The sequence below is a fragment of the Dama dama genome, chromosome 30 (genome assembly GCF_033118175.1).
Source record: "Dama dama isolate Ldn47 chromosome 30, ASM3311817v1, whole genome shotgun sequence".
In the NCBI taxonomy this organism is placed as follows: domain Eukaryota; kingdom Metazoa; phylum Chordata; class Mammalia; order Artiodactyla; family Cervidae; genus Dama; species Dama dama.
Genome location: NC_083710.1, coordinates 46,877,542 through 46,902,028, shown reverse-complemented (window position 1 = coordinate 46,902,028; position 24,487 = coordinate 46,877,542). Strand labels below are relative to the sequence as shown.

Sequence of the window (24,487 nt, the reverse complement as noted above, 5' to 3'; positions counted from 1 at the left end):
TAGCTAAGACTTACTGAAAAATTCTGTGTTAAAATTAAATATTACAGCCAATATTTTACTATTACTTGATGGGTGATAGTTCTGATTCCCAAATCTGCCACGTACTGAATAATGCCTATATGACTGTCAATTTCTCTGAAGTTTAATTTCTTTATCAAATCAAATTATACTACCACACAAAAATTTTATGAGGCTCAAATTAGATAATATATGTAAAGTACTTAATCTCAATAGAATATTTTAAGGATTTTTAGAACATTGCAATTATTAATTATCTGCTTCCCTGTTTTGATGATTGATCTAACTACCTGTCTGTCTAGTATCTAGCTTGCTAACGTAAGATACAATAGCATGATCATTTTCTGAATAATATATCTCCCTAGAATATTCTTAAAAGCTCAAAGCATGGGATTTCAAACCTTTATAGAAGGATAAGATATATTACTGAATGGCAGAGAATTATGAAGTAACCGCATTTGGCAATTGGAACTATGAAATCTTTTACAATTGGAGCTAAAAAAATGCACACACCAAATGTACAATCCATCTCATTTTATCGATGAGATATGTAGCACACAGGTGATATGATAAAACACCAGGTTCATTCAACTTAAAAGAAAAAGCATAATTAATTTCCCCTGATTCAGAGTCTTATGTCTGTAAAATAACTTCTAATGTTGAAAAATCATCCATGAATAGCATTGTTAACTCAGGGTGTCTGGCATCTCAGGGCATCCAAACGTAAGCTTGAAGGTGGCTCTGACCTCTGAAATGATAGATAAAGTTGTGTGTGGGGGGGTGTACATTTTGTATAAGGTATATTAGGAGCCTGTCCATTTGAGTTCAAATCACCATCGAAGTTTTCAACAATTCACATATTACTAAAAACATAATAAGATAGGGAATTAGAAAATCAGGAAACAAGTTTAGAAACAAGTTAGAAACAAGTTAGAAAATCAGACAAGCATAACCTGTTAGTAAAAAGTGAAGAGAGAGGGAAGTAGGGCCACAGATTAAGAATGGAAAGTTAAGAAAAAGAAAACATTGTGCCAAAACTGGGAAATAAATGGACATTTATGAATAAAGTAATAATTGTATTTCACTTGGCTACTCAAAGTAAAAAATAAAGAGAAAATTTATGAAAATCCCACCTAAATGAACTATGCAAATTTATCCTAACACCAGGTCTGCTTTTTTGACTATGCCAAAGCCTTTGACTGTGTGGATCACAATAAACTGTGAAAAATTCTGAAAGAGATGGGAATACCAGACCACCTGACCTGCCGGCCCCTTGAAAAATCTGTATGGAGGTCAGGAAGCAACAGTTACAACTGGCCATGGAACAACAAACTGGTTCCAAATAGGAAAAGGAGTAAGCCAAGGCTGTATATTGTCACCCAGCTTATTTAACTTATATGCAGAGTACATCATCAGAAACGCTGGGCTGGATGAAGCACAAGCTGGAATCAAGATTGCCAGGAGACATATCAATAACCTCAGATATGCAAATGACACCACCATTATGGAAGAAAGTGAAGAGGAATTAAAGAGCCACTTGATGAAGTGAAAGAGGAGAGTGAAGGAGTTGTCTTAAAGCTCAACATTCAGAAATCAAAGATCATGGCATCCGGTCCCATCACTTCAAGGCAAATAGATGGGGAAACAGTGGACACAGTGAGAGAATTTATTTTGGGGGGCTCCAAAATCACTGCAGATGGTGATTGCAGCCATGAAATTAAAAGACACTTACTCCTCAGAAGGAAAGTTATGACCAACCTAGATAGCATATTAAAAAGCAGAGACAGTCCTTTGCCAACAAAGGTCTATCTAGTCAAGGCTATGGTTTTTCCAGTAGTCATGTATGGACGTGAGATTTGGACTGTGAAGAAAGCTGAGTGCCAAAGAATTGATGCTTTTGAACTGTGGTGTTGGAGAAGACTCTTGAGAGTCCCTTGGACTTCAAGGAGATCCAACCAGTCCATCCTAAAGGAGATCAGTCCTGGGTGTTCATTGGAAGGACTGATGCTGAAGCTGAAACTCCAATACTTTGGCCACCTGATGCAAAGAGTTGACTCATTGGAAAATACCCTGATGTTGACTCATTGGAAAATACCCTGATGCTGGGAGGGATTGAGGGCAGGAGGAGAAGGGGACGACAGAGGATGAGATGGCTGGATGGCATCACCGACTCGATGGACAGGAGTTTGATTAAACTCTGGGAGTTGGTGATGGACAGGGAGGCCTGGCGTGCTTCGATTCATGGGGTTGCAAAGAGTCGGACACGACTGAGCAACTGAACTGACTGACTAACTGACTGAAGATTCTTATAAAAAAAGGCTGGGAAAGGAAAAAGAGTGAGGGAATTGGAACTAGCATACATTTCTTTCTTTCTTTAGTCACCAAACTTATCTCATTTAATGTCTATAATATCCCTATGTAATAAACATTATTATTATCTTTTAACAAATGAGTAAATTGAGAATCAACATGATAATCATCTTTGTAGTAAGTTGTATAGCTCAGACTACTGCATTTGATACTGTTTATTTTTTCTCTGGTGGGAAATAAGTGCAATGTTTATTTCTGCTGTTAGTTTCCCATTTACCTCAATATCCAACCAGAGTTTTAAAAAGTTGAATTAAATCTAGAATTTCCCAGCCTTTACATGAATTTTCAAAGCTGCTAAACATCTTAAGTTTCTTCAGAAAAGCCATATGTTGATCAGAAAACACTTTTTTCTTGATGGGTTTTAGAGCCAGTAAATACAGATTTTGTTCTTAATTCTGACAGTGATCAATGTATGGAGTTTTTTTTTTAACCTTCAGTTGACCTATGTGTATATACTCTGTATCTTATTACATTACATATGTGATTATATTGCATTTTATATTATATATAATATATATTATACACATTATTTTTATAATTATATATATATAATTATATATTATACACACATTTGAAAGTGTCAGTCAATTAGTCATGTCCAACTCTTTGCGACCCCATGGACTGTAGCCTCCTCTGTCCATGGAATTTTCCAGCAAGAACACTAGATAGACTGGGTACCATTCCCTTCTGCAGGGGATCTTCCTGACCAGGAATTAAACTAGGGTCTCCTGCATTGCAGGCAGATTCTTTACCAGACTCATATATATTTACATAAAATTACATAATATGTAATATTTTAAAATACTAGAAATGTTTAAAGGAAGAAGCTACATTTTCCTAGTGTGGTAGGGGTTTATTTTCAAAAAGAAATAGTCCTTGGACTGATTCTTCGGGGAGATTTGAGAGAAGGATTTGATTTATCTTTTTATAATTCCTATAGACTTTTTTTTTTTTAACAGCATCGAAACATGTATATTATCTATAGTGAAACAGATCACCAGCCCAGGTTGGATTCATGAGACAAGTGCTCGGGCCTGGTACACTGGGAAGACTCAGAGGGATTGGGTAGAGAGGGAGGTGGGAGGGGGGATCGGGATGGGGAATACATGTAAATCCATGGCTGATTCATGTCAATGTATGACAAAACCCACTACAATATTGTAAAGTAATTAGCCTCTAGCTAATAAAAATAAATGGAAAAAATAATAATAATTCCTATAGATTTAAATGATACATTTCAGGTTAGTGACAGACCAATATTCGGAAGGTCAGATATGAGCTGCTTATAGTATTTTTAAGCAAAACATAATAAACTACTGACCAAGGCAAGACTGCAAAGGCAAAGGAGATTTAGTAATGTTTAAAATTTTAAAAAAGGGAGGGGATATGTGCTTCTAGGGTAAAGTTAAACTAAATAACCTATAAATTTTTATATAGTTAGCAGTTTCTGTTTCTATTTAGTGAGTGCACACACACAAAAAAATTCTAAAGTAAAAAGAAAAGTAAACACAATGATGGAAGTTTTAGCAGAAAACATGTTAAAGGATTGATTAGAGCCAAAGCATAAATGTAGACTACAGTAAGAGTTTTCTTTCATTAATATAATCATGAGGCAACTAACCAACTTCACTTAAGCATATTTCAGTTCCTCATGTTTCACAATCTGCATTTTTATGTTTGTTTGTTACTAAGCCTATAATGTTATAGAAGTTATTTCTTATGTTCTGATATTCTTTATTATTCAAAATTAACATGCTATTATGAAGTATAAATTATATTAATTTGGTTTAGAAAAACAAAAAGAAGAAGCAAATTTTGGTAGAGGCTGTGGATCTTAGTTGAGAACAGTGGCAGACAAAATGAGCTTCAGAAAAGAATGGAAGAAAAGACATTAAAAAAATTCAGAAGCAATAACGCCTATTTTACTCTCTATTGAAGTAGAATTGCTAATACCGAAATAAATTCAATTGACTTAGCTATAGAAAGAACCGGAGGAAAAGGCAAAATCAAAGAAATACATAATTGATATGTACTCTAAGAAATGGTGAATGGCTTCTATTATCTTTTTAAATAAGTAAGGAACAAAATTTTGCATAATAGTTTTCATGTTTTCTTAGATATCCAGGGGAGTTATAATTTCAAAGGAATTGGGCAAATATGGAAATTTCATTTTAAAGAATGGGTGATTATGTGTACAACATGCATATCACAAAGAGTCTACTCAGTTTGATTCACTTATTTTTCTGTATTTCCTTTTTTAAAGACACAATATAAGAACATGCTGATATGCAAAAAAATAAAAGATTTTAACATTTTATAACTATTGCTTCCACTGGTTTTAACTAATTTAGTAAAATGGATTTTTGTAATAGGTACATATATATTTATTTGTTATAGATGCAATTTAAAAGTATATATAAGTATCCATTTTGGTATGTTCTTTTCTAATGAGTTATTTTAGAAAGTAGAAGCATGGTACTCTCAAAAAATACAGTTGTTATGTATGATCACACCAAAAGTCCTCAGGTAGATTCACTTTTACCACAGTCAGAAATTATTTAAAAGTTTGGAGATACACAGATAGACTTTGTTTCATGTCTTAGAACTGGTATTGTTTATCTCTTTTGAGGCAACAAGGAGAACCATTTCTCACAACTTTCTGACAAGCATACCTACTGACTCTTAACATAAATAAATAGTAATGTCTATGTGTATAAACATTTATTTTCTGTAGCAAAATGTGAAAAAAAAAAAAAGGTTGCAATGAATAACAAAATATGACCTAGGTTTAGAAGAGTGTTATTTATAATCAGAAAATAAAAATTTAAAAATAACAAGGAGACACAGGAGTTTAACTTAAGGAAACAGATATTACCTCTGTCCTATAAGAATTGATTCTCTCTATGAAAAGCTATAAGAAATTTATTCCAAAGATTTTGTTAATGTTAGTTACAGCAATGCAAGAGGGGAGAGGTCCTCAACCATTGTCTCACTGAATGTGTGACAACTGATCAGATATGAGAAATGCAAAAACTGTTTTTCTATAAAAATTATAGCCACAACTAAAAAAAAAAAAAAAAAACACTAATTAAAAGCAAGGAAAATGACAAAGAATGAATCAGTGAAAAAAGAGCAGTCATAAATAAATAAAAAAGCTATGGCTTTTCCAGTAGTCATGTATGGATGTGAGAGTTGAACCGTAAAGAAAGCTGAACACCAAAGAATTGATGCTATTGAACTGTGGTGTTGGAGAAGACTCTTGAGAGTCCCTTGGACAGCAAGGAGATCAAAGCAGTCAATCCTAAAGGAAATCAGTCCTGAGTATTCATTGGAAGAACTGAGGCTGAAGCTCCAATATTTTGGCCACCTGATATGAAAAACTGACTCATTGGAAAAGACTCTGATGCTAGGCAAGACTGAAGGCAGGAGGAAAAGGGGACCACAGAGGAATAGATGATTGGATAGCATCACCGACTTGATAGACATGAGTAAGCAAGTTCTGGGAGTTGGTGATGGACAGGGAAGCCTGGCATTCTGCACTCCACTGGGTTGCAAAAAGTCAGATATTATTGAGCAACTGAATTGTGCTCACTGAGCTGATTGATTACCAGTGTTTGTTACATCTTCATTTTCTTTTTCCTATTTTTTTCCTCTCTGATTTGCTTGGCATGTGATTAATTAATGATCATACAAGGCCATTATCAAAGAAATAGTCTTTTTCATAATACTAGAGTATAAGATTTTTTAAAAAATGTGTATTAAAGTTATTCTTCTTCAAAAGACATCTGTTTTCAAACAGTGTCTTTAAAGCAGAAATGCACAAACAATATATACATATGAAATCTAATAGATGTATCTTAAATATTATTTAGTTTCATGGTCATTTGATCCACTATGGCATTCACAGTTTAAGTTACAGCATTAAGAAATACAAAACCTTTTTATTTCAGCAACTTTTAAGTCAAAATGTTGTTAATTAAAAAAATATTTGCACATCCACAAACTCATACATTCATGTTACTACTTTTGGTCAACTAAAACACATGGACAAGATGTTGTAACCTATTCTGAAAACCTTTATTTTTGCTATGGTATATCAAGTGTCTCTGCCTTAACAAAGGGTTGATCACATTGCTTCTGGTTTTTATTCCATCTTTCCTTATACTGAACCTTCTCTACTGCAATTATGCCATCTATATTTTCTACTATGAATTTTACTCTGTATTGGATAATTCCAAGTAACCTGCAAATTTTCATTGCTTCAGACATACTACAGCAAAACAAAATATCTCATGCTCCTTTGACCAACTACTCCAGTTCCCTGTTCTTTTATCCCAGCAAAAATATGTAGTCACCATTTTAGTTACTAAATCTATTTAGAATCATCTTCCTTTCTTCAATCTGCATAAAAGTTCTTTGAAATAACCATGATCACTCCAAAGAGTGCTGTCATTTGTGTTTTCATATCACTTGGCTTCTCAGCAGTCTTTGACACAACCTGCCCACTCTTACTCAATAATTGCTCATTCTTTCTACTTTCTGATGTTGCAATGACCTGGGGCATCACATGAGAATAGCATTTACTTCTATACTTTTAAATACTATCTGGGAGTCAATTATGAATTCTGACTATGTATGTCTAGCTCTAAAGTTTTCCTGAAAGATAGATTCAAATACCCTACTAAGTACTTGACATTTCTAGTTAGATATCCAATAGTTATTCAAAACTTCACATTTCCACAATGAAAGATTTCAAAGTCCCAAGTCTCCCCTACCCCCTACTTCCAATTTTCAGTAAATATCACTACTAACCTCTTAGTTGTTCAGACCTAACTCCTAGAATCATTTTTAATTCTCTGTTTTGCATTGCATTTAACATTCATTTCCTTAGGATATCCTTTTCACTCATTGCAAACCATATCCTGAATCTGTGTGTGTGTGTGTGTGTTTTAACACATCTCTATAATAAAACCCTAAAATCCATCATCAGTGACTTTCTCCTATATTTGAAATAGCCTGCTGTTTATATTAACTTTTATGTTTAACTGCTGCCATAACTTCCATTCAGGAAACAGAATTTTACAGTATGAATCACTTAATGTCAAACTTAAGGTTTAGACACAGGATTTCCCTGGTGGTGCAGAGGATAAGAGTCCACCTGCCAATGCAGGGGACATGGATTCAATCCCTGATCCTGGAAGATTCCACATGCTGAGGAGCAACTAAGCCCATGTACCACAGCTGCTGATCCCACACTCTAGAGCCTGCACACTGCAACTACTGAAGCCTATGCACCTAGAGTCTGTGCTCCGCAAAGAGAAGTCACTGCAATGAGAAGCCAGTGCATCACAATGAAGAGTGGCCCACAGTTGCTGCAAGTAGAGAAAACCCACACATAGCAACAAAACCCAGTAGAGCCAAAAATTAATTAATTAATTACTTTAAAAACAGATTTAGATAGAATACAATTTTAGTATTCCGGCCCTACAAGACCCTACAACTGTCCCATGGTCACTCTTCTTTACTGATATCCTATCAGCTCTCAGGACACTACAGACACACTGACATGTCTTCTGTTTCTTAAGCATGTCAGGCTTATTTCTTCTCTAGTACATTTGTACCAGCTGATACTGGGGATTAGAAACTAAGAGAAGAGAGTGGTGATACAGTTTTCTCAGGGGTAAGCAATGAAAGAAGCATAGTCTATAGATAATTAAAGATGACAATAAAATTGATTTAACATTGGTCTACTTTTATCATTGTGATACCTTGACAATTCTAAGCAAAGCTAGAAATAACTTCCTACCTCCTGGGTGTAACTGCCCATCACACCCCTTTTCTGGTCCTTCTTTGCCTAGAAGATGTTCATACTAGCATGGCATCACTAACTCATTTTTTTTTTTTTAACTAAATACATCCTGCCTTCAAAGTGTCTTCTCCTTACCACTTTCATATATTGCTTTCTTGCTTAGTAGTAGTTTATTTGTTTTTACCTCTTTCCTTATAACTCTTCAGAAAATCAGACTTGAGGTTCTTGTTCACAAAGTACCTGTCATAGTTGACACTCAGTAAGTATTTGCTGAATCAACAAATGGAAAGTTTATGTTAGGTCCTTGGAATCTTGGCTTCATTTATTCTAGAATATTCATGGAAGGACTGATGCTGAATCTGAAACTCCAATACTTTGGCCACTTGATGTGAAGAACTGACTCATTTGAAGAGACCCTGATGCTGGGAAAGATTGAAGGTGGGAGGAGAAGGGGACAACAGAGAATGAGATGATTGGATGGCATAACTGATACAATGGATGTGAGTTTGAGTAAACTCCGGGAGTTGGTGATAGACAGGGAGGCCTGGCGTGCTGCAATCCATGGGGTCACAAAGAGTCGGACACAACTGAGTGACTGAGCTGAACTGAATTCTGGCTGGCTGTTGCTATATGATCTGTTTGGAATGTGAGAGAAAGCACTGTGCTCGTTTGTTGTGTGCTGTGTACTAGTTGCCCAGGCAAGTCCAAATCTGAAATCCCATGGACTGTAGTCTTCCAGGTTCCTCTGTCCATGGAATTATCCAAGCAAGAATACTGGAGTGGGGTACCATTCCTTTCTCCAGGGAGTATTCCAGACCCAAATCTCCTGCTTTGCAGGCATATTCTTTACCATCTGAGCCACCAGGGAAGCCCATATGTTGGTTTTTTACTATCAAGCTAACAGTGGATACTAGGAACACTGTCATCAAGGGGAATCATAGCATACTGATTCAGATTTTGCTAAAAAAACCTGTTACTGAATGGACAACGGGAGGCCAGTCTTAAATAGGATATGACCTCTCTCTTTATTCTGTTAGATAAATTAATAAAATAAATTTATCAAAATGAATAATATATAAGTTAGTTGTGTATTTAAAAGTAAAATGCCTTAAGAAAGGTTTCATCTTCATGGATAGCAGAATAAACCTGAGAGCAAAAGTTCATTCCACAAAGAAAAGAAAACTCAAATATAAAACTAGCTCACAAGCATTTTTCTACATATTAAATAATATACATAGAATTTATCAAGAGGCCACACAGTGTAAGAAAAATTATTTTTTCTCAGTTAAACATTAAAAAGAAAAGAATTTCTCTTTCTGTTCATGCCTATTATATAAGGATGATAAAATTAAAATTGAATAGGGTAATTTGTAAGAGGACTAAGAAAAATTGTGCAACATTTTTAATAAAACATAAGCCATTTAAATCATTCAAACCTTTCAAATGATTTTGATTTATGATTTGGAGGAATTTAAATGAACTATTAAAGCTATCTTAATATTTCAGCACATACAGTTTATAGAGATGAAATCTGGAGATTAAAACAGGATCCTTAGCTTTAAGAACACTCAATCTTTCAGCAAATTTCAAGGCTATAGCCTATGAAGAGAAAATTTACACTGGCCCAATTATAGAATTATTCTTTAATTTTGATAAGTAATTTGTTTGAGATATACATAAAGCTCAACATTCAAAAAACAAAGATTATGGCATCTGGCCCCATCACTTCTTGGCGAATAGATGGGGAAACAATGGAAATAATGATAGATTTTATTTTCTTGGACTCCAAAATCACTGCAGATGGTGACTGCAGCCATGAAATTAAAATTAAAATTAAAAGATGCTTGCTCCTTGGAAGAAAAGTTAAGACAAAACTAGACAGCATATTTGAAAAACAGAGATATTACTTTGCTAACAAATGTATGTCTAGTCAAAGCTATGATTTTTCCAGTAGTCATGTGTGGATGTGAGTGTTTGACCATAAAGAAGGATAAGTGCTGAAGAACTGATGCCTTTGAACTGTGGTGTTGGAGAAGACTTAAGAGTCCCTTGGACTGCAAGATCAAATCAGTCAATCCTGGGGGAAATCAATCCTGATTATTCAATGTAAGGACTGACGCTGAAGCTCCAATATTTTTGCCACTTGATACAAAGAGCCAATTCTTTGGAAAAGATCCTAATGCTGGGAAAGACTGAAGGCAGGAAGACAAGGGGATGACCGAGGATGGGATGGTTGGACGGCATTACCAACTCGGTGGTCATGAGTTTGAGTAAGCTCTAGGAAATGGTGATGGACAGGAAAGCCTGACATGTTACAGTCCATGGGGTCACAAAAAGTTGGACATGACTAAACAACTGAACAACAACAACAACTGAACAACAGCAACAACTATAAAATAAATATATTCTTGTCTCCTCTTTTCCACATGGCTATTTTTTTTTTTTTTAATTAGTTGGAGGCTAATTACTTCACAACATTTCAGTGGGTTTTGTCATACATTGATATGAATCAGCAATAGATTTACACGTATTCCCCATCCCGATCCCCCCTCCCACCTCCCTCCCCACCCCATCCCTCTGGGTCTTCCCAGTGCACCAGGCCCGAGCACTTGTCTCATGCATCCCACCTGGGCTGGTGATCTGTTTCACCATAGATAATATACATGCTGTTCTTTCGAAACATCCCACCCTCACCTTCTCCCACAGAGTTAAAAGTCTGTTCTGTACTTCTGTGTCTCTTTTTCTGTTTTGCATATAGGGTTATCGTTACCATCTTTCTAAATTCCATATATATGTGTTAGTATGCTGTAATGTTCTTTATCTTTCTGGCTTACTTCACTCTGTATAATGGGCTCCAGTTTCATCCATCTCATTAGAACTGATTCAAATGAATTCTTTTTAATGGCTGAGTAATATTCCATGGTGTATATGTACCACAGCTTCCTTATCCATTCATCTGCTGATGGGCATCTAGGTTGCTTCCATATCCTGGCTATTATAAACAGTGTTGTGATGAACATTGGGGTGCACCTGTCTCTTTCAGATCTAGTTTCCTCAGTGTGTATGCCCAGAAGTGGGATTGCTGAGTCATATGGCAGTTCTATTTCCAGTTTTTTAAGAAATCTCCACACTGTTTTCCATAGTGGCTTTACTAGTTTGCATTCCCACCAACAGTGTAAGAGGGTTCCCTTTTCTCCATACCTTCTCCAGCATTTATTGCTTGTAGACTTTTGGATAGCAGCCATCCTGACTGGTGTGTAATGGTACCTCATTGTGGTTTTGATTTGCATTTCTCTAATAATGAGTGATGTTGAGCATCTTTTCATGTGTTTGTTAGCCATCTGTATGTGTTCTTTGGAGAAATGTCTGTGTAGTTCTTTGGCCCATTTTTTGATTGGGTCATTTATTTTTCTGGAATTGAGCTGCAGGAGTTGCTTGTATACTTTTGAGATTAATCCTTTGTCTGTTGCTTCATTTGCTATAATTTTCTCCCAATCTGAGGGCTGTCTTTTCACCTTACTTATAGTTTCCTTTGTAGTGCAAAAGCTTTTAAGTTTCATTGGGTCCCATTTGTTTAGTTTTGCTTTTATTTCCAATATTCTGGGAGGTGGGTCATAGAGGATCTTGCTGTGATTTATGTCAGAGAGTGTTTTGCCTATGTTCTCCTCTAGGAGTTTTATAGTTTCTGGTCTTACATTTAGATCTTTAATCCATTTTAAGTTTATTTTTGTGTATGGTGTTAGAAAGTGTGGGTTAGCAGAAGGAAAGAAATCTTAAAAATCAGGGCAGAAATAAATGCAAAAGAAACTAAAGAGACCATAGCAAAAATCAACAAGGCTAAAAGCTGGTTTTTTGAAAAAACAAACAAAATTGACAAACCATTAGCAAGACTCATTAAGAAACAAAGAGAGAAGAACCAAATTAACAAAATTAGAAATGAAAATGGAGAGATCACAACAGACAACACTGAAATACAAAGGATCATAAGAGACTACTACCAGCAGCTCTATGCCAATAAAATGGACAACTTGGATGAAACGGACAAATTCTGAGAAAAGTATAACTTTCCAAAACTGAACCAGGAAGAAATAGAAGATCTTAACAGACCCATCACAAGCAAGGAAATCAAAACTGTAATCAAAAATCTTCCAGCAAACAAAAGCCCAGGACCAGATGGCTTCACAGCTGAATTCTACCAAAAATTTAGAGAAGAGCTAACACCTATCTTACTCAAACTCTTCCAGAAAATTGCAGATGAAGGTAAGCTTCCAAACTCATTCTATGAGACCACCATCACCCTAATTCCAAAACCAGACAAAGATGCCACAAAAAAAGAAAACTACAGGCCAATATCACTGATGAACATAGATGCAAAAATCCTTAACAAAATTTCAGCAAACAGAATCCAACAACATATTAAAAAAATCATACACCATGACCAAGTGGGCTTTATCCCAGGAATGCAAGGATTCTTTAATATCCGCAAATCAATCAATGTAATACACCACATTAACAAATTGAAAGATAAAAACCATATGATTATCTCAATAGATGCAGAGAAAGCCTTTGACAAAATTCAACACTCATTTATGATTAAAACTCTCCAGAAAGCAGGAATAGAAGGAACATACCTCAACATAATAAAAGCTATATATGACAAACCCACAGCAAGCATCACCCTCAATGGTGAAAAATTGAAAGCATTTCCCCTGAAATCAGGAACAAGACAAGGGTGCCCACTCTCACCACTACTATTCAACATAGTGTTGGAAGTTTTGGCCACAGCAATCAGAGCAGAAAAAGAAGTAAAAGGAATCCAGATAGGAAAAGAAGAAGTGAAACTCTCGGTATTTGCAGATGACATGAACCTCTACATAGAAAATCCTAAAGACTCTACCAGAAAATTACTAGAGCTAATCAATGAATATAGTAAAGTTGCAGGATATAAAGTTAACACACAGAAATCCCTTGCATTCCTATATACTAACAATGAAAAAACAGAAAGAGAAATTAATGAAACAATATCATTCACCATTGCAACAAAAAGAATAAAATACTTAGGAGTATATCTACCTAAAGAAACAAAAGACCTATACATAGAAAACTATAAAACACTGATGAAAGAAATCAAAGAGGACACAAACAGATGGAGAAACATACCATGTTCATGGATTGGAAGAATCAATATTGTCAAAATGGCTATTCTACCCAAAGCAACCTATAGATTCAATGCAATCCCTATCAAGCTACCAACGGTATTTTTCACAGAACTAGACCAAAGAATTTCACAATTTGTATGGAAATACAAAAAACCTCGAATAGCCAAAGTAATCTTGAGAAAGAAGAATGGAACTGGAGGAATCAACCTGCCTGACTTCAGACTCTACTACAAAGCCACAGTCATCAGGACAGTATGGTACTGGCACAAAGAGAGAAATATAGATCAATGGAACAGAATAGAAAGCCCAGAGATAAATCCATGAACCTATGGACACCTTATCCTTGACAAAGGAGGCAAGGATATACAATGGAAAAAAGAACCTCTTTAACAAGTGGTGCTGGGAAAACTGGTCAACCACTTGTAAAAGAATGAAACTAGAACACATGGCAATTTTTATAAAATGTCCCTTTGCTTGTTACTCTTTGAGGAAAAATAAGGCAGCCTTTGGGGTGATGCAACTGATGAGTTGCCAGAATTCAAAGAAGGTGAAAAAGCAAATCATTAAATGTCTAGAAACCTGTTCTAAAAACTTGGGAATTTCCTTGGGGCATAATGGAAAATGTTGCAGAGTTCAGAGTAGAGGAGAGGCTGATCTAATGTACATAGTTCAATGAACTCTCTCTTGTTACTGTGTTAAGAGCACACTGGTGGAAAACAAGAGAAGAAAATGGAAATCAGTTAGTAGGTGATAGAAGTTTAGAAGTGAGAACTTTTTGAAGAAGTCAGATGAGGGTAATGAGTTAGTAGCAATGAAAATAGTGAGAAGCATTTTCATTCTGCATATATTTTAAAATAGAGTTGGTCAGTTGGGAGAATGAGAAAAGAGAGGAATCAGAGAGATTACCATTTTTTGTTGTTGTTGGCTTAAGCTCCAATGAGGAAGGATGTACTATTAAGATTTCTATGGGGCCTATAAGTGGAGATGTTGAGTAGGCATTGAATACATCATTTAGGAGTTGTGAGGAAATGGCCAGGAGATAAAAACTAGGAAGTGTTAGTTGCTCAGTTGCGTCTGACTCTTTGTGACCCCATGGACTGCAACCCAACAGGCTCTTCTGTTCATGGAAATCTCTACCAAAAAAAAAAAAAAAAAAAAGTGCAGTGTGTTGCCATCCCTTTCTCCAGGGGATCTTCCCACCCCAGCGGTCAAGCCAGGGTTTTCTGAATTGCATGCAGATTCTTTACTGTCTGAGCTACCAGGGAAGCTAAAAACCAAGAAACTGCTGGAACAATTATAACTTAAAAACATGGTGTGAGGTGGTATCACAAAAGAAGTCTGTACCAATAAAAGCAAAGAAGACTGATGTTCTAGGACACTCAAGTGTTACAAAGGTAGAGACAAAAAGAAGAAAGAGCCTAGTGACTTAAATGAAGAAACTAATCATATAGAATAAAAATCAAAGGAGCTTAATGTCCTGGAGTTTGAGGGAATACACCATCAGAAAGGAGTATGGATGCTGCTCAGAGGTCAGATAGACTGATACCCAATAATTGATTTTTGAACTTAACAATATGAAGGCCCTTGATGACTTTGACAAGATTATTTTCTGTGGAATAGAGCTAAGAAAACATCAAAACTCTGGAGTTTAAAGGTGTAAATGCATAGAATCTTTAAAACTGCAAAACTGAACTGAAAAAATAACCTAAAAGTGGCTGGAATTGTCAGTATGGGCCACCTGATGAGAAACAAACATTGAAACTTCAACATAAAAATTTAAATAAATAATCATTAATTATAAGAAATATTGAGATAAGGAAAGTAAGAATAACTTATATGCAGAGTACATCATGAGAAACGCTGAGCTGGAAGAAGCACAAGCTGGAATCAAGATTGCTGGGAGAAATATCAATAACCTCAGATATGTAGATGACACCACCCTTATGGCAGAAAGTGAAGAGGAACTAAAAAGCCTCTTGATGAAAGTGAAAGAGGAGAATGAAAATGTTGGGTTAAAGCACAACATTCAGAAAACTAAGATCATGGCATCTGGTCACATCAACTTCATGGCAAATAGATGGAGAAATAGTGGAAAGAGTGACATAATTTATTTTTGGGGGCTCCAAAATCACTGCAAATGGTGATTGTAGTCATGAAATTAAAAGACACTTACTGCTTGGAAGGAAAGTTATGACCAACCTAGATAGCATATTAAAAAGCAGAGACATTACTTTGCCAACAAAGGTCAGTCTATTCAAGGCTATGGGTTTTTCTAGCGGTCATGTGTGGATGTGAGAGTTGGACTATTAAGAAAGCCGAGCACATAAGAATTGATGCTTTTCAACTGTGGTGTTGGAGAAGATTCTTGAGAGTCCCTTGGACTGCAAGGAGATCCAAACAGTCCATGCTAAAGGTGGTCAGTCCTGGGTGTTCATTGGAAGGACTGATGCTGAAGCTGAAATTCCAATCCTTTGGCCACCTCATGCGAAGAGTTGACTCATTGGAAAAGACCCTTATGCTGGGAAGGATTGAGGGCAGGAGAAGAAGGGACGACAGAGGATGAGATGGCTGGATGGCATCACTGACTCTATGGACATGAGTTTGGGTAAACTCCGGGAGTTGGTGACGGACAGGGAGGCCTGGCGTCCTGCAATTCATGGGGTCACAAAGCGTCGGACATGACTGAGTGACTGAACTGAACTGAACTTAATACAGAAATAGCAGATATAAGGAGTAACTACTACCTTTAAGGCTAACACCAACCCCCAAAACTGAGATCTGGATCTCCTTGAAGAGGAAACAACCATGGCTTTCTAGATGATAGAGAAGTCACTACATTAGTAAAATAATGGCAGAACTAGAGAGAAACCTGTTCTCTATAACTTATTAGAAATCTTCCCGGCGTGTCCCCCAAAGAGACACCCTACTGCAAAAATCACCTGCGGAGTCTTTTGGAGACAGTTTTTAAGTTCTTCTGGCAAGCATGCATTACAAGAGGCAGTTACTGGAGAACTTGTAGGCAAATCATCATATTATTGTTATTTAATGGCTAAGTGGGCTGATACCAGGAAACAAAATCTGCAGTGTCTCTTTAGAGCCCTTTACGTCAATGGTTACTACGTCAATGGTTACAACCCTTACTTCATGCTGGTTGGCAAAGAAAAATTACTTAAAGGACCTAGATAATTTTTTTTTAAAAAGAACCTAAAAGAATGATTTTGGAACTAAGAGTTAATAAATTAACATTAATTGTAAAACTAGGGGGGTGGAGTCAAGCATGTTCATATACTAACAGGTATGATCCAGAAGAGAGGGAAATGTGATGATGTATGAGAGAAGGAAGGATTGTCTGAATATTTTCTTTAAGAAAAATATATTTTAATTGGAGGCTAATTACTTTACAGTATTGTGGTGGTTTCTACCATACATTGACATGAACCAACCATGGTGTGTACACATGTCTCTCCATCCTGACCTCCTCCTATCTCCCTCCACACCTCATCCCTCTGGGCTGTCCCAAAGGACCAGCTTTGAGTGCCCTGCTTCATGCATCAAACTTGCACTCATTATCTATTTTACATATGGTAATATATATTTTCAATGTTATTCTCTCAAATTGTCCCACAATCGCCTTGTCCACATAGTCTGAAAGTCTGTTCTTTATATCCGTGTCTTTTTGCTGTCTTGCATATAGGGTCATCTTTACTGTCTTTCTAAATTCCATATATATGTGCTAATATACTGTATTGGTGTTTCTTTTTCTGACTTACTTCACTCTGTATAATAGGCTCAAGTTTCATCCATCTCATTAGAACTGACTTAAATGTGTTCTTTTTTTTATAGCTGAGTAGTATTCCATTGTGTATATTTACCATCACTTCCTTATCCATTCATCTGTCAATAGAAATCTAGGTAACTTCCAGGTCCTAGATATTGTAAACAGTGCTGCAGTGCAAACTGGTGTATATGTATCTCCATTCTGGTTTCCTCAGTATGTATGCCCAGCAGTGGGGTTGCTGGATCATATGGCATTTCTATTTCCAGTTTTTTAAGGAATTTACACACTGTTCTCCATAGTGGTTGTACTATTTTCCATTCCCACCAACAGTCTAAGAGGGTTCCCTTTTCTCCACATCCTCTCCAGCATCGATTGTTTATAGACTTTGCAGTGGCAGCCATTCTGACTGGCATGAGATGGTACCTCCTTGTGATTTTGGTTTGCATTTCTCAGATAATGAGTGATGTTGACCATCTTTTCATGTGTTTGCTAGTCATTTATGTGTCTTCTTTATAGAAATGTCTGTTTAGTTATTTTGCCCATTTTTGATTGGGTCATTTATTTTTCTGGTATTGAGTTGCATGAGCTGCTTGCATATTTTGAAGATTAAGTCTCTGTCAGTTGTTTTGTTTGCTATTACTTTGTCCCATTCTAAAGACTGCCTTTTTCACCTTACTTATAGTTTCTTTTGTTGCACAAAAGTTTTTAAGTTTAATTAGGTCCCATTTGTTTATTTTTGTTTTTATTTCCATTAATCTGGGAGGTGGGTCATATAGGGTCTTGCTGTGATTTACATCAGAGAGTGTTCTGCCTATGTTTTCCTCTAAGAGTTTCACAGTTTCTGGTCTTACACTTAGGTCTTTAATCCATTTTGAGTTTATTTATTGTGTATGGTGTTAGAAAGTGCTGTAGTTTCAGTCTTTCACAGGTGGTTGACCAGCTTTCCCAACACCACTTGTTAAAGAGATTGTCTTTTCTCCATTGTATATATTTTCCTCCTTTGCCAAAGATATGATGTCCATAGGTGCTTGGATTTATCTCTGGGCTTTCTATTTTGTTCCATTGATCTGTACTTCTGTCTTTGTGCCAGTACCATACTATCTTGACTGTAGCTTTGTACTGTAGTCTTAAGTCAAGCAGGTTGATTCCTCCAGTTCCATTCTTCTTTCTCAAGATTGCTTTGGTTATTGGAGGTTTTTTGTATTTCTATAAAAATTGTGAAATTATTTGTTTGGTTCTGTGAAAAATACCATTGATACCTTGATACGGATTGCCTTTAATCTATAGATTGCTTTGTAGTATTAGATTGCTTTTAGTAGTATACTCATTTTCACTGTATTGATTCTTCAACTACACGAACATGGTATATTTCTCCCTCTATTTGTGTCATATTTGATTTCTTTCATCAGTGTTTTATAGTTTTCTATATATAGGTCTTTTATTTCTTTAGGTAAATTTATTCCTAAGTATTTTATTCTTTTTGTTGCAATGGTGAATAGGATTATTTCCTTAATTTCTCTTTCTGTTTTCTCATTCCTAGTGTATAGGAATGCAAGGGATTTCTGTGTATTAATTTTATATCTTGAAACATTACTATATTCATTGATTAGCTCCAGTCATTTTCTGGTGGTTTCTATAGGGTTTTCTATGTAGAGGATCATGTCATCTGCAAATAGCAAGAGTTTTATTTCTTCTTTTCAATGCCTTTTATTTTTCTTCTCTGATTGCTGTGGCTTAGACTTCCAAAACTATGTTGAATAGTAGTGGTAACTGTGGGCACACTTGTCTTCTTCCTGATTTTAGAGGAAATGGTTTTGATTTTTCACCAGTGAGGATAATGTTTGCTGTGGGTTTGTCATATATGGCTTTTATTATGTTGAGGTATGCTCCTTCTATGCCTGCTTTCTGGACAGTTTGTACCATAAATGGGTGTGAATTTTGTCAAAGACTTCCTCTGCATCTATTGAGATAATCATATGGTTTTTATCTTTCAATTTGTTAGTGTGGTGTATCACATTGATTGATTTGTGAATATTGAAGTGTACTTGCATCCTTGGGACAAAGCCCACTTGGTCATGATGTATGATCTTTTTAATATGCTGTTGGATTCTGTTTACTAGAATTTTGTTGAGGATTTTTGCATCTATATTCACCAGTGTTATTGGCCTATAGTTTTCTTTGTTTTTGACATCTTTGTCTGGTTTTGATATTAAGGTTGATGGTGGCCTCATAGAATGAGTTTGGGGGTTTACCTTCCTCTGAAATTTTCTGGAAGAGTTTGAGTAGGATAGATGCTGACTCTTCTCTAAAGTTTTGGTAGAATTCACTGTGAAGCCATCTGGTTCTGGGCTTTTGTTTGTTGGAATATTTTTTTATTGAAGCTTCCATTTCTGTGTTTGTGATGGGTCTGTTAAGATTCTCTGTTTCTTCCTGGTTCAGTTTTGGAAGGTTATACATTTTTAAGAATTTGTCCATTTATTCCAAGCTGTCTATTTTACTGGCATATAGTTGCTGATAGTAGTCTCTTGTGATCCTTTGCATTACTATGTTGTCTGTTGTGATTTCCCCATTTTCATTTCTGATTTTACTGATTCTGTTCTTCTCCATCTTTTTCTTGATGAGTCTGGCTAATGGTTTTTCTCTTTTATTTATCTTCTCAAAGAACCAGCTTTAATTTTGCTAATTTTTGGTATAGTCTCTGTGTTTTATATTTCATCTATTTCTGCTCTGATTTTTATGATTTCTTTTCTTCTACTAGCTTTTCTTCTTTTTTCTAGTTGCTTTAGGTGTAAAGTTAGGTTGTTTATTTGATGCTTTTTTTTTGTTCTTGAGGTAGGCTTGTACTGCTATGAACCTCCCTCTTAGCACTGCTTTTCAGAGAAGGCAGTGACACCCCACTCCAGTACTCTTGCCTGGAAAATCCCATGGATGGAGGAGCCTGGTAGGCTGTAGTCCATGGGGTGACTAAGAGTCAGACACGACTGAGTGACTTCACTTTCACTTTCATGTATTGGAGAAAGAAATGGCAACCCACTCTAATGTTCTTGCCTGGAGAATCCCAGGGACGGGGGAGCCTGGTGGGCTGCGATCTATGGGGTCAAACAGAGTTGGACACGACTGAAGTGACTTAGCAGCAGCAGCAGCAGTACCTGAGATTATACATTCCAAATGTGGTATTTCTGCAAAATTCAAATTCTTCACAATTCCATGGTTAACACTTTTATTTTCCTTCTAGTACCTCAGACAGCTTAGAGTTACATATTATTCAATACTTGTCTGTGTTATTAATCTCTCAGTTATGTTCAATTCTTTGTGACCCAATGGACTGTAGCCCACCTAGATCTACTGTCCATGGAATTATCCATGCAAGAATACTGGAGTGAGCTGCCATCTTCCCGACCCAGGAGACTGAACCCAGGTCTCCATCATTGCAGTCAGATTCTTTACTGTCTGAGCCTCCAGGGTAGCCTCATTGAATACTTGGCCAGATTAGATACATATTAAATAACTATAAGAATGAAATCTGTGATCTTTAAAGCTAAAATATTCCATATTTCCCACAGGAAAAAATTACTAATGTTGAGGATGAAATTACAAAATGACTAAAACAGCAACAAAAACATGATGTGTTTTCTATGATTAAACCCTCTTATTACCTCTGCATTTGGTCTCTGAAATATTTTCAATGAATTGCTCTAGACTAGCATTTCCTAGTGTTTGTTCCTGGACTAATAATATGTAAATGTATATATCACAAAAAATGTTTCAATGTAAAAAAAAACAACAACAACAAAAAAAAAACTTTCTATATCCCTATTTTAAAATTTCACTATGCACATTATCACAATAGTATATTAGTAAAGAAAGTCACATAATTCTAAGTCATGGAATCACTGACTTTTCTGAGCAATACTTGTTTAAAGTAAATGCTATTGAATTCATGAAAAGAATGATCTACTGAACATGTAGGGAAGCACTGTTCTGAGTGGTTTTATTTGTGAAAGTTTTAGAATTCTTAATGGCAAAGGTCAATAAACACTGGAATTTCATCTACAGTAAATTATCCTAAATTAAGGGTGTTCTAAGCTGTGTTTATATTTAAAGAAATTGGCTTTCTTTCACTTCTATGAGTCTGTCTACCACAAAGTAGTCTGCTAAATTGGCTTTGTTGAACTGTAAAAGCAGCATATTCAGTGAATTCAATAAGCTGACCTATAAAGACCCTGGAAATAGAGTCATAAATAATAATAAGTGTGTTATTCTCGATTCAGTCAGCTGTGGGAGTTTTCCAAACCATTAAACAACTTCCCAATTTGCTACAAATTCAGCATGAGTGCTGTACTCTTTTCAACAGGAGGCTAAGAACAAGAGATGGCAAATATATGGTAAGGTTTTAGGGAGTGATGAATATTTAATCACAATGAACACCTGAAATCTGGTCTGAGGGAGTAGTCACTCATAATATTCATGTGTTACAATAGGAAAAGATGAACTTGATTCTGACCATTAGTTTTCACCTCATTCTAATAAATAAGATCTATTTAAAAGATTCATGTCCATTTCCACTGATTGGTAAATTTTTTAGGAGAATGGATTTTTTTTTTTTTTAATAGATACTTTGCTCAGTCGTGTACAACTCTTTGTGACCCCATGGATTATAGCCCACCAGGCTCCTCTGTCCATGGAATTCTCCAGGCCAGAATACTGGAGTGGGTAGCCATTCCCTTCCCCAGGGTATCTTCCCAACCTAGGGATCAAACACAGGTCTCCCGTATTGCAGGTGAATTCTTTAACATCTGAGCCGCCAGGGAAGTCCATACATTTTCTTTAAAAAACCCTCAGTCTCCTTTCCCTGTTTACTATCACTATCTTTAGATTATGCTTTATCGTTTTTTTTTTTGCAAAGGCTTCCATCTTAATTGCTTAACTCCATGGTATCCTTCTCCACGTGTACCTGATCTCAGGAGGGCTCAGCCTGCACAGGCTTGAAGTGGAGCTTGGGTTCCCAGCCACAGATTGAAGCTGGATCACAGCAGTGAGAGCAGCAGATCCTAGACACTAGACCAGTGGTCAGCAATAAGGGTCTTAGCTCTATGGCTTTGCAGAGAAGACTTCCCATGAAGAGGGAAACTAGTGAAACAAGCAAAATACTTATTAGGAAGAAAAAGAGCACAGTACATGTGGATAGACACATTGGCGGATTCAGAAAGTCACTGATTTGAGCCCTCATGAAAGTTTGAATTACTGGTATGCTTCATTTATTCCAGCTTTCCTTTGGCCAATCATCTTAATTTGCCTAATTCACAGTCCGAGTTTGGTATATCTCAGGATCCTCAGCATGCATCTCTTAGCTAAAATGGATCCAATGGCAAAGGCCTATGGGTAGCCTGACATTAGTAAGCATCATTCCCCTTTGGCCTCTAAGGAGTCTTTTTGCACATGTGTGGTCACTGAGGTCTCCTGACTTTGAGAACGAGAAATATGTGGTCTGAGCATGACCCAGCCGCCTCTCTTAATTGTCCTGCTATTCTCATCTTGGAGTTTTGTCTCACAGGAAATGAATCTCTTAACATTTTACCCCTCCTATATGGGCCTGATGGCCCCTCCTGCCTTATATCTATTCTTCACAATGCTTTCAAAGTGAAAGTTTTAAAACACAATTTAATGACAATGTTCATTGGCTTTGGAACACACACATCAGATACATATATAACATATATTATCCATAGTATTACATTCTTTGCTACAATCTTCTTTCCTATAGTTATTAGTCTACTCATTCAGAGAAGTAGAATATTTAAAAAAAAATTTTCTGGTTTAACACATGACAAGCTTTCTTACATCTACGTCCATAACCTGAACCTCATACTCAGACATACATGTGCTTGGCTAGCTTACCTACTTCACCATTAAAAACTCAATTTGGGGTTGACTATCCTATGAGGCACTTCCCTAATGACTTCTACTCATTTTCAGAAATGGGTGCTCCTTAAGATGCTCTTATAGCACCCATTTTTAACTCCATTCCTAGCACTGGTAACATTTTATTTAGGTTACTTAGAGGTATGTGTTTATGTGGCCTAATCCATGTAAGTTCCTTAAGATTTTATCTTCAGTATCTGATACATAATGGATACCTAAACACTGTCTCTTGCAATGCAAAGGATTTTTTAAAATAGTTGCTTATTAATGTCTTTTATAACCAAACTTTGAACAGATTACTCTGAACTTTACTAACTAGTCTTTATCTTCTGGGTGTGACTTTTTTCTTGAACCAGTAAATGTATCTGAAAAATGAAAATCAAATTTTTATAAAAAACTAGAATTAAATATTCAAAAGCATACAAAACACAAGTGAAGAATTTATCAACTCACCATGATGAAGGCTAGCCAATTAAAACTTGGTCAGTTTGAAATTACTTTATTTTAGCATACTTTGCAGGAATTTCTGTTTTTTGTTTGTTTGTTTGTTTAATGTGTATATAGTGATGGTGATTTAGTTGCTAAGTCGTGTCTGACTATTGTGTCCCCATGAACTGTGACCTGTCAGGTTCCTCTCTATGGAATTCACTAGGCAAGAATAATGAAGAGAATTGCCACTTCCTTCTCCTGGGAATCATGCCAACCTAGGAATCAAACCTGTGTCTCCTGCATTGCAGGTAAATTCTTTACCTCTGAGCAACAAGGAGAGCCTTTGTGTGTATATACACATATGTATGTACTGACGTGCTTGTGTGCTAAGTCACTTCAGTCATGTCCATCTCTTTGAGGCCATATGGACTATATCTCACCAGGCTTCTCTGTCCATGGGGATTGTCCAAGAGAGAATAATGAAGTAGATTGCCTTGCCCTCCTCTAGAGGATCTTCCTGACCCAGGGATCAAACCTGGGCCTCTTATGTCTTCTGCATTCACAGGTGGGTTTTTTACCACTAGCACTACATAGCAATCCCATATGTTGATGGAAAAATAGATACATAGGCTACCCTGGTGGCTCAAATGGTAAAGAATTTATTTGAAATACTGGAGAATTGGATTCAATTCCTGGGTTAGGAAGAATCCCTGGAGAAGGGAATGGCTACCCATTCCAATATCTTCCTTGGAGAATTCCATGAACAGATATGCTTGGTGGGCTGCAGTTCATAGGGTTGCAAAGAATCAGACACAACTGAGTAACTAGCACTTTCATTTTCACTTTTTTCTTGCGTATTTATGGGTTTCCCGGTGACTCAGCAGTAAGGAGTCTGCTGCGTTGCAGGAGATGCAGGTTTGATCCCTGGGTGCAGGATCCATGTTTATATATGAAAAGAATATATATAATTAATGTTTTTCTTATTAATCTAGCATTTTCATT

The 24,487-nt window shown here is 36.3% G+C and overlaps 1 protein-coding gene across 1 annotated transcript in view; it reads left to right on the top strand.

Annotated features, from left to right (window-relative positions):
• Positions 1–24,487, top strand: part of KLHL1 (kelch like family member 1) — a 481,913-nt gene that overhangs the window by 295,605 nt on the left and 161,821 nt on the right. The gene's annotated exons all lie outside the window — the stretch shown is intronic.